We start from the raw sequence: 12,514 nt of genomic DNA, 5'->3' as shown, positions 1-12,514 counted from the left end.
AATGTATTTACAGTAGCTACACATAGGACAAAATGACATGGCTGCCAGGAGCATCTCTGTGCTCTTGCAGGGCTGTAGTTCAAATGTACTTCAGTGACACATGGAATAGAAAAGAGCAAAACATATTTTTATTTATTCATAAGTCACCCGTAAAAGTGCCTAATAAGCTAGCAGGGTGCTTACATATAAAAAATGCGTATTGAAGTTAGTGCGCCATTCATGATGAAAAAAACAAAATCTATTTCACTGTGTAGGCTTTGCTAGGCGTTTAGCTAAACAGGCCTAGATGAATGAAGGAATGCATGAAGGACATCGATGGAGTGCACTTGGCACCCTGGCATTAAGATATCTGAGACATTCAGGGACAGGAAAGCCAATGTAGATATTACTTGGCATTAAACAGTGAGGTTTTTACTTTTCTAAACTGCAGAAGGGAAGTTGTGTTTCTCAATGCAATTGGCAGAGTGTTCCAATTTTGGCAATGAGAAAGAGCAGTCACAGAGTTGGGCCCGTTTCATAAGTGAAACATGGAAGAGTTTAGACCCTGTGGACCTTTGAGGTCCATTTGATAGTTTGTGAATTAGTCTCTTTCACAGGTAAGCTGAACTTGTGTTGTGGAATGCTTTAGCTTTAAATGTAAAGTGATTCTGGATAGTGAGCCGGTGTAAGGATTTAGCATGGTTACTCATTGATTACCACAAATCCCACGATAGAAGATTCAGCACAGTTCTAAGAGTGGGATGAAAGGGAGAATTTTACAAAGAGTGGGAAGTATCATAAAGTATAAGCTACTTGAAGGATTTTTTGGTGCAAAGGATAGATGGTCATTGAAGAAAATCCCTAGGTTTCTAGTACACATAGTGGAATTTGGGATCTCTCCAAGTTCAGCCGACCTCCAAGCAGACGACCAGTTAGAAGACTGGAGTGTGGACCAAATAATAGTATTACTGTTTTGTCCAGCATACAGGAAGAGAAGCTTCCTATGTAGGGCTGATGTAGTCTGAAATTGATACTACAATCTGTCTGTGTGCACAGGACGGGTAATTAAAAAAAATCTGACACTGACATAGAATGGAGAAAATAAATGTTAAATTATGTAGGGCTCAAGGAAGAGACATGTGACACTCCACAAGTAGATATGAAAGTAGTTGATTAAAATGGTTGAATTGAGATACACTATCTGCTAAAAAAGGTTTTTGCAAATTCAAGGCGGTATTGCATATCCCTATTTCCTATCACCTTTGAAACATTTTATTGTGCACAACTGTATCAAAAACTGTGGAGAGATCAATAAGGATCAGCATTATTGCCTCACCTTTTAGCTAATATAAATTTCATATCATATCCCATAGCTAGGAGCTCAGTGTCAGTACTGTAGTTTGGCCTAAAACCTGATTAAGTGTTGTCCAACAAATTGTTGTTCTACAAGTAGCTGGTAGGTGAGTGTTCATGTGTTTTTCTATTAATTTTGCTTGAAAAGGTAGAACCGAGATTGTTTATTATTGTCCAGAACCTCTGGGCCAAAAGTGGATTTTTGTAAGAGTAGTGAATTGGAGATGTTTAATGGCTAATTGCATAGGAGTGTCAGTGAATCTGCAATATAGTCCCCAATAGACATTATGACAGATGGGGGGGGGGCAGGTGTCAATGGAAGAGCCCAACTTGATGGATATGAAGAGATGTCTCATCTCATTGGTGGATATTAGTTTGATTTAGATAACGTAGGTTCCTAATCATCCCTCTCCAGGTGAGAAGTATCAAATTATTCTGTGGTATTAGATGAAGAGGAGTTTGCCTCAATTTTGTTGATGTTTTATTGGAAGGAAAAGGCCAATCTGTCACATAACGTATTAGGGGTTAATATAGTTTTTACCTGTTTCTGCGCAAGACGATTGTAATCTATTTCAATTATAGAAAAACGTTTCTGGGATTTCTGTGGATTAAATTGTATTTGTAAAGAAAGAGATTCTAGTTAACTGGACAATTTTTTTTAACATTGCTTAATTGCCTTCTTAAAGTTTTCTTTGGCATATATAAATCTTTGAGTCAACTGGAAAATGCCAACTGGAAAATGTTAGATAATCATTCAAAATTATTTCTTATTTAATTTTCAAAATCTCATTTAATGGTGAAATAAGATATTCGATCAATTCGAAAAGTAACTATATAAAATGTTCTTTTTCTGTCTGAGCCAAAACTGGTGTAAAAATACTTTTGCCACACAGCCCTTCTACCACTTGAGTACACATCCTTCACTAGAAGAGTTAATGACTTAGAGGACAATAGCCTGCCTTTGATCCCAGGAAGAGCTCATGGGTGTTAACTGTTAACCACTTAGCATTGATCATTTGTCTGGGAGTGGACAGGAACAGTTAGTAAAATAAAGACCAGCCTTAGCACTACCTCCTTTGACTTAGAGGTGTCAGAGAAGGCTTCTCCTCTTTATTCCCAAGAACCACCCAGACAGCCAGATGCCAGCCACAGTAGGAGAGAAAACCAGTTTGAATACTGTTAGGTGGGAGAGCAGCTCATCTAAACAGGGACATGGCTAAGGAGCTGAAAACAGGCCTTCCTGGTAGCAGAATGGTTTTGTTATATTGAAACATGGGCTTCTAAGTAATTTTACGTTAAGACAAAGACAGAGTGCTGCAAAAAAAGGTAAGTGTGTGTGAGAAAGTAGGATTGGGTGTCAGAATTTCTCAGTCAATGACTAGAGCCCAGGATGAATCTGGCATTTTAACCATCACCTCCACGAAACATTCCTGGACCTCGGAAACTTCCAACTGAAGAAGGCCTTGCTGGAAGGAGAAAGCTCACTCGAGGACCACTCAATCCTGCTGGTACTCAGGAATCAGAAGAGCTCACTAAGGCTCAAATGGTTGGCCTCCTGTTTGCCTGCTTCAGGGTCACAAAAACAAAAGGGCTTCTTGCTCCAAGAGGGCCATAGAGGACTACAGCCTGCAGGAGACCTGGGTGGGGAGAGATCTGTTGTGTAGAAGCCTGCACTGAGGAGGAAGGGCCTGCAAGATTGATGGGAAGGAGGAACATTCCCAGAAGTTGGAGATAAGTGGGATTTAGTCATTTTTTCCATTTCCTCAGGACTATAAAAAGTTGCTAGGGCTTGGCTGGGAAGGTCATACCCTAGACTACCAAGAAAACAAGATTTGACACACTCAGAGCTTTTTGCCGCACTGAAAATAGGTTCAGCATGTATCGGGCCTCACGAAGCCCTGCCCAGCTACCGCTTCCAATCCTGCCCCACAGGAGAATTTTGACTTCCAAAAAGGTAAAACCTGTTGACAACAAACAACGGGACAAGAAGATGTTTTGTGAAAATAGTGCAGTTGATAAGATTGTTGAATTACATTTCCCAAGAGGTCTTGTTCTTGGGCCCTGAGCTCGCATGGCATGGTAGGAGCGAGGTGGGCCGTGGCATGACATTTAGTGAAACTTTGAACTAGTCATAAAAATTCTTTCACTTTTGTGAGTAGTGAATACCTGTCAAGGTGTCTTTCATAGAAGTTGGAATGTAATGAAGGTTGCATGCTTTCTCACCTAGCTCGTTTGCAAGACAAATCTATAAAGTGAGTGTCTGCTCTACTTGAACTGTTTCCGGTATAACAGTAGACCTAAACATTAGATAAACTGCTACTGATACTAAAACAAACCATTTCAACTTTTCTGAAATATGGTTCACGTCAAGGTAATTACAATATCCCCTGCTTCTCACAGCAGTTAACCAACTACATCAACAGCCCCACTACATTATATCCAGGAGTGCAGCAGGCACAGTAGCATTTGGGCCCCTTGAACCCTGATAATTGCTGTATTTACTACCCCAACAGCAGACAGAGGGCCATTTACCTTGATTGCTCCTATGTGCATGGCATCTTTGACAAAGTACTAATCACATCCCTTTTCATCCCTCCTCCCCGTAACTCTAAGACAGATCAGATGCTCAGACCCACTAAGATATATATTGTATGGGTTTAGTATATACGTGGTCTGTGTGGTTTTGCAGAGTTGGTTAATGTGACGGCTGTGTTGGGTCCCAGGATAAAACAAGCATTGGCATAGCCAATAGGTCTCGCCTTTGGGACCTTTTAAGTGTTTAGCCATGCAACAGTTGCATAACTAAACACTTATAAGGTCCCAAAAGCGAGACCTATTGGCTATGCCAATGCTTGTTTTAACTGCTGCAATCTATTGAAGCCTCACGGAGAACATCAAAGCGGGCGTGCGGCCGCGAAAGTGATCACGATCGCGATCAAACATCAAAGCGGCCGCGAAAGTGAAAGTAATCGCGGTAAAGCGCGACGTGCGCCCCCGTACACATGCACTGTGGCTCTAGGCTGGCCTGGTAGCACTTTTTGGAGCCCTCTCAAAAAGTCTCGCCAGACAAGCGCATGCGCTGGGTCAGGCGAGACCTAAAAAACATTCCTACCAGGTCTGTGACAGTTGAATGTGCATCAGTAACTCCCGGACGTGGTGCACTTGCTAAGCCCCTCTTCCATGTGTTGTGTGTTGAGTGGATGGGGACCCTGACACTTTCTGGATACGAAGGGAGTTGGAGCAGGTGCCTGAAACCTCTAATCTTTCTTAAAATGCAGAATGTTTGTGATAGATAAAGTAAGCCAGAACAGGTTTACAGTCACATTTGTCCTTGGTTTCTTTGGAGGCAGACTTTGTAAAAAAGATGCACGCTCTCTTTGGATTAACAAGCGGACTATCGGTGGGCAGTCATTGACTCTGCCCTTATGACACTATACTTCCAGGCTCCAACCCCTTTTTGTGTGCTCCCCTAACCAGTGTGGATTCACCGTTAAAATTTCTCCCATTCCTAGCACCACGGCCGGAATGGGAATGGCAACTAGCCCTGGCAATCTGCTCCACCAACCCGGTAGAGAGGAGGTGGGGTGGCTATTGTGAAGCACCACACCACTTTTGTTACAGGGGGCCGATATTGCACACTGCTGCAAAACCAGCCCCAACGAGTTCATAACGACCCCCCACTCTTCTGGCCCACCGGGGGGGGGGAAACCCGGTGCCCACTCCGGCCAGTCCAGCCCTGCCTAACACTGCTTATCGCCACTATATCCTCGTAATTGTAAAACATAGCAGCATGTTATGACTCAGGCTGGTACCTGTTTCCAAAATGAAAAGCAAAATTCTATCATTCCTCTTTATCTGTTGTCTTCTGTTTAATGAACAACGCAGTTGCACAATCTGTGACCATATAGAATTATTGGATGGTAACAGTGAAAAACAAGGACGTTTTTCTCCCAGGGGTTCTGAGAAATATCAAATAAACAAGAGCAAAGCTTGAGGTGTCTATGATCGATGTAATTCAGAATGCTAAGCTGAAAAACATAACCTGATACACTTTTTATCTATCTACAATTTCATAATATGTATGGCCCTTTCTCTAAATCATCTGTCCCTTCTTTCAACAGCTACACAGGGGCGGAAGAGTAACGGAGAACCATACATGGCCTCTATTCACACTCCAAAATATACAAATTAAATTGAAAAACGAAAAAAACAACCTCCTGGCATCCACCACCTCACCCCCACTAGCTGCTGTATTTGCCCTACTGCTATTAGAATAAAATCACAACTTTATGCCCTACCACCCCGTCATCCACCCCCACCAACCTATGCATATACCTTTCCATTCTACCCTAAATTAAAAACACAGGCATGCTCCTTCCAACCTCTGGATATAACCTCCTCCGCTCACGAAAACTGGAAAAACAAAATGCGTGTCCTCCTGCCACTAATCGCCACTGCCCTCTTGCCTTTCCTCCGTCTCCCTGCCCTTAGACGCATTCACCCCTCTCACATGGGGAGCAAGCACTCTGGAAGAGTCTCTGGTCACCCAACATGCGTTCTTCTATCATCATGGGTCTTGCTACAGCCTCAGACTCCATCAGCTGCCCCCCACCTCTAAAATCGTTTACTGTCGACCATTAGTGGTCGGCAGCAAACTGCACAATAATGCAATTTACACTTTTTCTTGTCCGATGACGGCACTTTTTGGTGTAATCATGTTAATACTCCTTGACTATTAAACTTAAAAAAGTAACCAAACTAAAGATTCAGTAACACATAGGATTTTGGGATGTCGAGAACGAAGCTGTCACTATGAAGCTACTTAAACCCCTCATTGGTTCTTCTAAGGGTAATGAAAATGCTAGTTATGCAGTCCCCACCTCAACCGCTGTTTCTTACCATACTGTGTGCTTTAAATGTGCAGGCACTGTCCGGTACGGAGTAAATGCACTTCTTTAATGTGAAAGGGAGAGTACCTGCACTTCTTAGCACCACTGCAGTACCTCTAATGGGAGAGTACAGCCACTCAGGAGCAGACTCAAGAGTGAGTACCTGCAACTTCTATATTACCATTTAAAGAACTGACCATACTCGCAGTTTTCTTTTCACGGCCCCCCAACATGCTACTGACAAATTGCTATTTTAGTTCCACTTCCCTGTAAATTTGTATATATCCACTTCTCATGACTACTGCCATTTTTAGTTTAGGTTTGCAGTTTCTTTTAAAACATCCCTCTTCACTGTCAAGCCAGATCTATCAAGTACTTGATGCAAAGTACACCTTTTCTGTCTGACAGTCCACTGCTTCATTGCACTCCTCAATGTTTGTTAAAAAAACCAAATGTGCACAGGATCACATTTTTTATGAGGAGCCCAACGCCATTGCTACCGAATGCACACCTTTCCGAACATCAAGGCTGCCTAGTCTTGCTCACAAATCATGCCTCTTTTCCGCCACAATTCTACACTTCCTGTATCTTTATCTCACACTTAATGGATTATTTTAATCCGTGCCTTATCCCCCTTTTTCTATATTACTCGTTTCTCTCCTTTTTAACTTTCTCTCTCTTGCTCTGGGTCAAACACGAATGATGAAAAGTAAATCCAGGCACCCAAAAATGAGAGCATGGGCAATGGCATAGGAACGGTACTATGGACCCTAAAGCAAGGATAACAGGCACGCTTAACCCTGGATAAGTAGCAACAAAAAAAAAAACAGCCATAACTGGCATGGAATGGGCCCCTCATAATTGGTATAGAAGGGGCTCCTTGCACCCATAGGTGCCGAGCCCAGTGCACCTTCTGCACTGTTGATATCTAAGACCCTGCACCGTGTCCAGCACTGGCTCAAATTAAGCACTATTTCATGGAAGTGACGGCAGACACAATGAAGAGGTGGTGGGTGGGTGGGTGGAGTAGGTGCGGGGGAGCGCAGGGGGTTAAAAATAAACTCCTGAAGCTGCCGGCAGCATCACTCCTTGCGCCTCGGTGTTATGCTGTTTCCTGGTCCCAGCCTACACTGGGACAGCAGCAGAGACTCCCTGTGCAATCCCCCGGCTGCTCTCATGCTATGAGAACAGGGCAGGGATTGGCCTGAGCGGGTTGTTTTGATGCGGTTTCTCCAACCTGGCTGTTCAATCCAGCTAAAAGGGCTCATGGCTGGACAGAGCTTAGCGACTAGGAAGCACTCGAACCGCAACCTTACCTGAAAATGGGAGTCAAAATGTAAAGTTGTGGCTGGGCGTCGTTCCGATCATCCCACACCTTCCACCATGGGAAAGGAGATCAGGACCGCAGTCCTGTCGCCTATGCGGAAGAGGAGTTACCATCGAATCAGGATTACAAGATCAGTGGTACCTCCACCCAGAGGCTCCACCGAACGCCTGCTCAAAGATGGTGTGTCTGGATGGAATGCAGATGGAGTCTCTTGATGGAAAACTGGGGGAAAATAAGGGATTTCTGGGAAAATTCAGGACAAGAATTACCAATCTGCCTTGCGATTCTTCATTTGTAAGGGAATAAAGAAGCAAGCTTGGAAAATGCTGCCAAGGCATATGCTTTGTGTGGTTTGCCCCAAAAAGTCTTATGAAAAGAATTAAATAAAAATGGCTAGATAGACAGGAATCCTGGGTTATCCTTTCTCCTCTTCTGTCTGTCAGTGTCCTATAAACTAGGTCTTAAGGTAGAAGCAGGGCTCCCTCGGCACTGCCTCAGTGCTTCATTTTTCCTTGGCGGAGTGGAATATTCTAAAAGCAGAGCCACCACCTAGGATTTTCTTGTTTGGCCGTAATCTCTACAAAATGTCTCAGATATTGCAAATCTCTGTTGTTTACTTTAGTTAATTATCCAAACTTCCATGTGAGCAGGAAATGATTACTTTCTTTCTTGTGCATTTTCTACCTTCAGAGTCAGAAGGAATGAAGCATCACATATCCTATTTCATCCGTGAGCTGCAGCCTTGACAGACCTTCAGTTAACTATCACTGGACTCCAGTGCTTAATTTCTAAAATAATAAGTTCTGGGGCCCAAAGTTTAGCTCAGAAGTCCTTGTCCGACACTATCGAAGGTTGAGGTGCCGTGCCGAATAACCAAACTTTGTAATCTTGAATCACCTTATGCCTCCTTAATCCACCATAAGACTCTCCCTGCCGGTTTATTTCACTCTTGGATGTTTTTTCCATCTCTACTTTTCCCTTTATAATTGGGTTTTCTACCTTTCTCTTCCTTCTTCTTTCTCGCTTTTGTGTTTTTCTCTTTCTTGCTCTGGATCAAAGTCTATTGAGGAAAAATAAGTGCTGTTCCCCAACAATGAGTGCCGGTAGGTCGCCCTTTAACCACCACCTCAAATTAAGCACAAATTGAGTCCAGATAAGCTGGCTGTGCATGTTCCACTACTTTTTCATGACAAAGGTGAGTGGGGTATGTTTCCCCAGAAGGAGAAGACGCTTTTTCCAAAGATAATGGGGCCTATTCACACAAAGCATGTAAAGCATGCATGCAAGTAGCATGTAAAGTAATGGAGGAGTACCACTTCCCATACTCCTTTTGTGACTGATCATAAATCTGACTGTACAACAGCACTGTGACTCACACAAATTCAGAGCGAGGGGGGTACTTTTGAGAGAGGGAGTTCCTCCTCTACTATGCCTGATTGGCGATATAATACCATGATGTTCTGTTCCCCCATGTTCTAGTTTAGCCTACAGATACCTCTAACTTTATGGCCTTCTGTATAGACCTCCACAAACCAGTGGCGTAGTGTGGGCGGGGCTACAGGGGCGGTTGCCCTGGGCGGAAAATTCTTAGAGGCGCAAAATAGGGGGCCCATGTTTAACCGCGCAATACTTGCTTTGCCCCGGGCTCTGGCAACCCACGCTACGCCGCTGCCACAAACCGATATCGCCGAGACACGCTTTATATTAATATCAGACCTCTGGGATGTTGAGTTCCAATTCTCGTTCAGATCACTATCTAAGCCTAGTTGGCTTTGGGCTTACTCGAGGTTAACCAGCAGTGTGTCTGTCAAAACCTAATAACTGCCAAGGTTGTGTGCCAAGGCAAGCATGATTTTCCCGGCTATGTCATGATGAGCAGTTCATGATGGTTGGAAGTGTTTAGAAGGAGTCAATTCAACACTGCTTTATTCGATCACTATCTGATACAATCATAAAAACATTTACAAAACATACAAATTATTGCAAAAAGTGATAATTAAAAGCACATTATTAACCAGCTGTTTGTTCATGCACTCATAAAATGCACATTAAAAATCATATATATAGTTTTGCAGCTTGTTGACAAACATGATACTCAGAAACTAAGCATTTATAATTCATACTATCGTTTTAAATCTACTTAGTCTATTAAACTTATATATCCATACTTTTCCTAAAATAAACCACTTTCTTTAAAAACATTGATATTCTCCACACTTAGTGTACATTATCCAGGAATTGTAGGGCGATAAACGCTGGGCGGCACTGCCGGATCCCCATAGATTTTAAAATCGGAACAACCCAAGTTCTTCTCAATTCGCTATAAAATTTACAGAATAAAAATACATGAAGCGATTGTCACATGGACACAATTGCAGTATTCGGGCCCAATCATACATTTTGGGAAACTTACAATTCTATGGAATATCCCCAACCTAAATCTTGTCAGGAGGAACCTATCATAAACACCAGATATGAAAGTTGTTAAAATCATCTGGTTTTGCTGGACACTAGGCTTTAAAACCTCACCTGAGAATCTTAGGGTGTTCAGCAGTAAAAGGCCCTCTTTTTTTAAAAATCCTTTCTCTGTACCGATTGCATAGTATTAGGTTCAGTAAAATATTCTAAGTGGCCCAAGTCTTGCATAAAATCACGGACATATCTTAGCCACAGGATTTTTAAAGCCCCATCCAACTTTAGGCTATCTGTTAGGATGCCCCTGTTTAAATGAGGCTCTGTTTTTGCCCAAATTCGGTGCCATAAGAGGACGGGCTCCATCTTTATGAGATCTGAAAGGTGCGTTAAACCCAATTCAGCGTGGCAGGCGTATGTTGATGTACTACTTGGAACAGAGAATATATATTTGAAAAAAATGTTTTCCTCCACTTGTAGGGAGTGCATATCAGTAAAACCCCATAGTCCAACTCCATACAACACTGCGGAAACACTTTTTGCTTTATAAATCTGCAGGAGCTCAACTGGAAGCTTCCTGCCTAGTTTTCTACAAAAATGAACAGGCGCAGTATTAGTTCTAGAGAAAACTAGTTTCTTGGCTAACACAGCTTGTCTCCATGCATCATTTTGTTCAAAAAGTATTCCAAGGTACGAGAATCTCTTGGTTGGGACTATTTTCTGACCGTCCTCAAACATATCCCTACATCCCCGACTGCCACGGCCACACCTCATTATGAAAGTCTTTGAGATATTCACCTTCAACTATCTAGGACCCTTTGTAATCCTACTTGCGTCTGTGATATTGAAACCGCATCATCCGTTTAGAGGAGAGCGGGTATGGGGCGCCCAGCTATCTGAGGAAAATCGTTATTATCTTTGAGCAGAGCGTTTCCCAGGCCATTAATATAAAGGTTAAAAAGAAAGGGGGCCAACACACATCCTTGTCTAACCCCCTTCCTTTGAGGGATGGGGCAGTACAACTGCCCGCCAGGCCGAATCGAAATCGCGCCTGTGCGTTATCATAAAAACGTTGGACAAAATAAATGATTTGTTCGTCCACCCCCAGCGTTCCGAGGATCTCCCACAGCTTTGCATGTCTTACGGAATCGAAGGCTGCGGTGAGGTCCACGACGGCTAAAAACAATCTCCCCTGCTTTGCTCTTGTATTTTTCCCTACTAGGATGAGCAAATTCAGACTCTGCTCGATGGTCCCTAGCCCCTCGCTTAATCCATATTGAAAATCAGAGAGGACTTTATTATCCTCTGCCCACACATGTAGATGTTCCAAAATAATACGCCCTGCTACCTTAGCTATGGCGTCCAGTAATGAAATGGGCCTGTAACATCCAGGATCCTGGAGATTCCCCTTTTTGAAGACTGGCACAATTATTGACTCGACCCATGTTGGCGGAAACGGGGCGAAAGAACTAGCATTAATCACCTGGGTTAGGATTGGGCCCCATAAAGTCAGATTGGACTTAAAAAAGTCTACCAGGACCCCACCTGGCCCGTCGCCTTTCCACCCTTACTAACAGAGATGGCCCGATTCACTTCATCCAGAGTGAATTGAAGGTCTGAATACTGAGTTAAAGGGTTTTGGGCAGATCCCTTCTGGCTATTCTCGGCTCCACCCATACCATTAAAAACCCTTGAGAAGGGCTCAATCCATTGGTCCTCACTAATCGCTATTTCTAATATAGGACCATCTCTGGAGATCAAAAAGGGCATTTTAACAGTTTTCCAAAAAGCACTGTCTCCCGCTAGAGAGGCCTTGTGCAGTGATTCCCATGCTTCATTCCTCAGTGCAGTTTTCCTCCCCTCTTTCCTGCCTCACTACCTCTGGATTTCGGAGAGTATTGTGTAAGACATTTTTAAAATTGGTGTATGCACGTGTACATTTTGGATCAATCCATCCCTGAGTGTTGTCTTTTTTTGGTTTTTGAATTAGTAGTGCCTCCCTTACAGCGCCTGCTATAGTTTGAAAAGAAGTCAGGCTCAATGTTCCATCTAATTTTTTTCCTCTGTGTGCAGCAGTGGAGGGTCTCTGGGCTCTGCAACCATGGCTACGTGCGCCAAGAACTAGACCGCGCGTGTGTGCAGCACCAAATGTCACTAAACGTTTACTTAAAAAAGTGAAAAGATGGTGCATTTCCACACATACAGCGCCTGATTAAGGGTCTTAAAGCAGGTTTGCAAATTGGATAAACACGCCATGCCATGAATTGGTTACACAGACATGTACACTTCAGGTTTAGAAAAGCACAAGACGCCAACGGTGGTACCATCATAAGATTTTACTAAGTCAGAAACGCCACCTTTCTCTGCTCCATTCTGCCATAACCCTGATTGCTCACTGCTGTATTCATGTTAATCACAGCCCCTTCATGAGCTGTGATTAACATGAATACATGGACAAAAGCACACAATGTGCCCCGCACTGCGCTTTACTAACAAAACAAATGAGTACAGCAAGTTTAAAAACACAGCGTATACTTTCAGAATAAATTGAAAG

General features: G+C 43.1%; 2 protein-coding genes across 3 annotated transcripts in view; one reads left to right on the top strand and one right to left on the bottom strand.

Moving 5' to 3' along the window:
* The window catches only part of LOC146833896 (carboxyl-terminal PDZ ligand of neuronal nitric oxide synthase protein-like), a 1,023,200-nt gene that overhangs the window by 949,317 nt on the left and 61,369 nt on the right, over positions 1 to 12,514 (top strand). The gene's annotated exons all lie outside the window — the stretch shown is intronic.
* Positions 1 to 12,514, bottom strand: part of LOC146833897 (spermatogenesis-associated protein 46-like) — a 41,408-nt gene that overhangs the window by 20,227 nt on the left and 8,667 nt on the right. The window lies entirely within an intron of this gene.

Source organism: Triturus cristatus, chromosome 4_2 (assembly GCF_964204655.1).
Source record: "Triturus cristatus chromosome 4_2, aTriCri1.1, whole genome shotgun sequence".
Lineage (NCBI taxonomy): Eukaryota > Metazoa > Chordata > Amphibia > Caudata > Salamandridae > Triturus > Triturus cristatus.
Note: the sequence above shows the minus strand (reverse complement) of the source record. Positions and strands in the feature narration are given on the sequence as shown.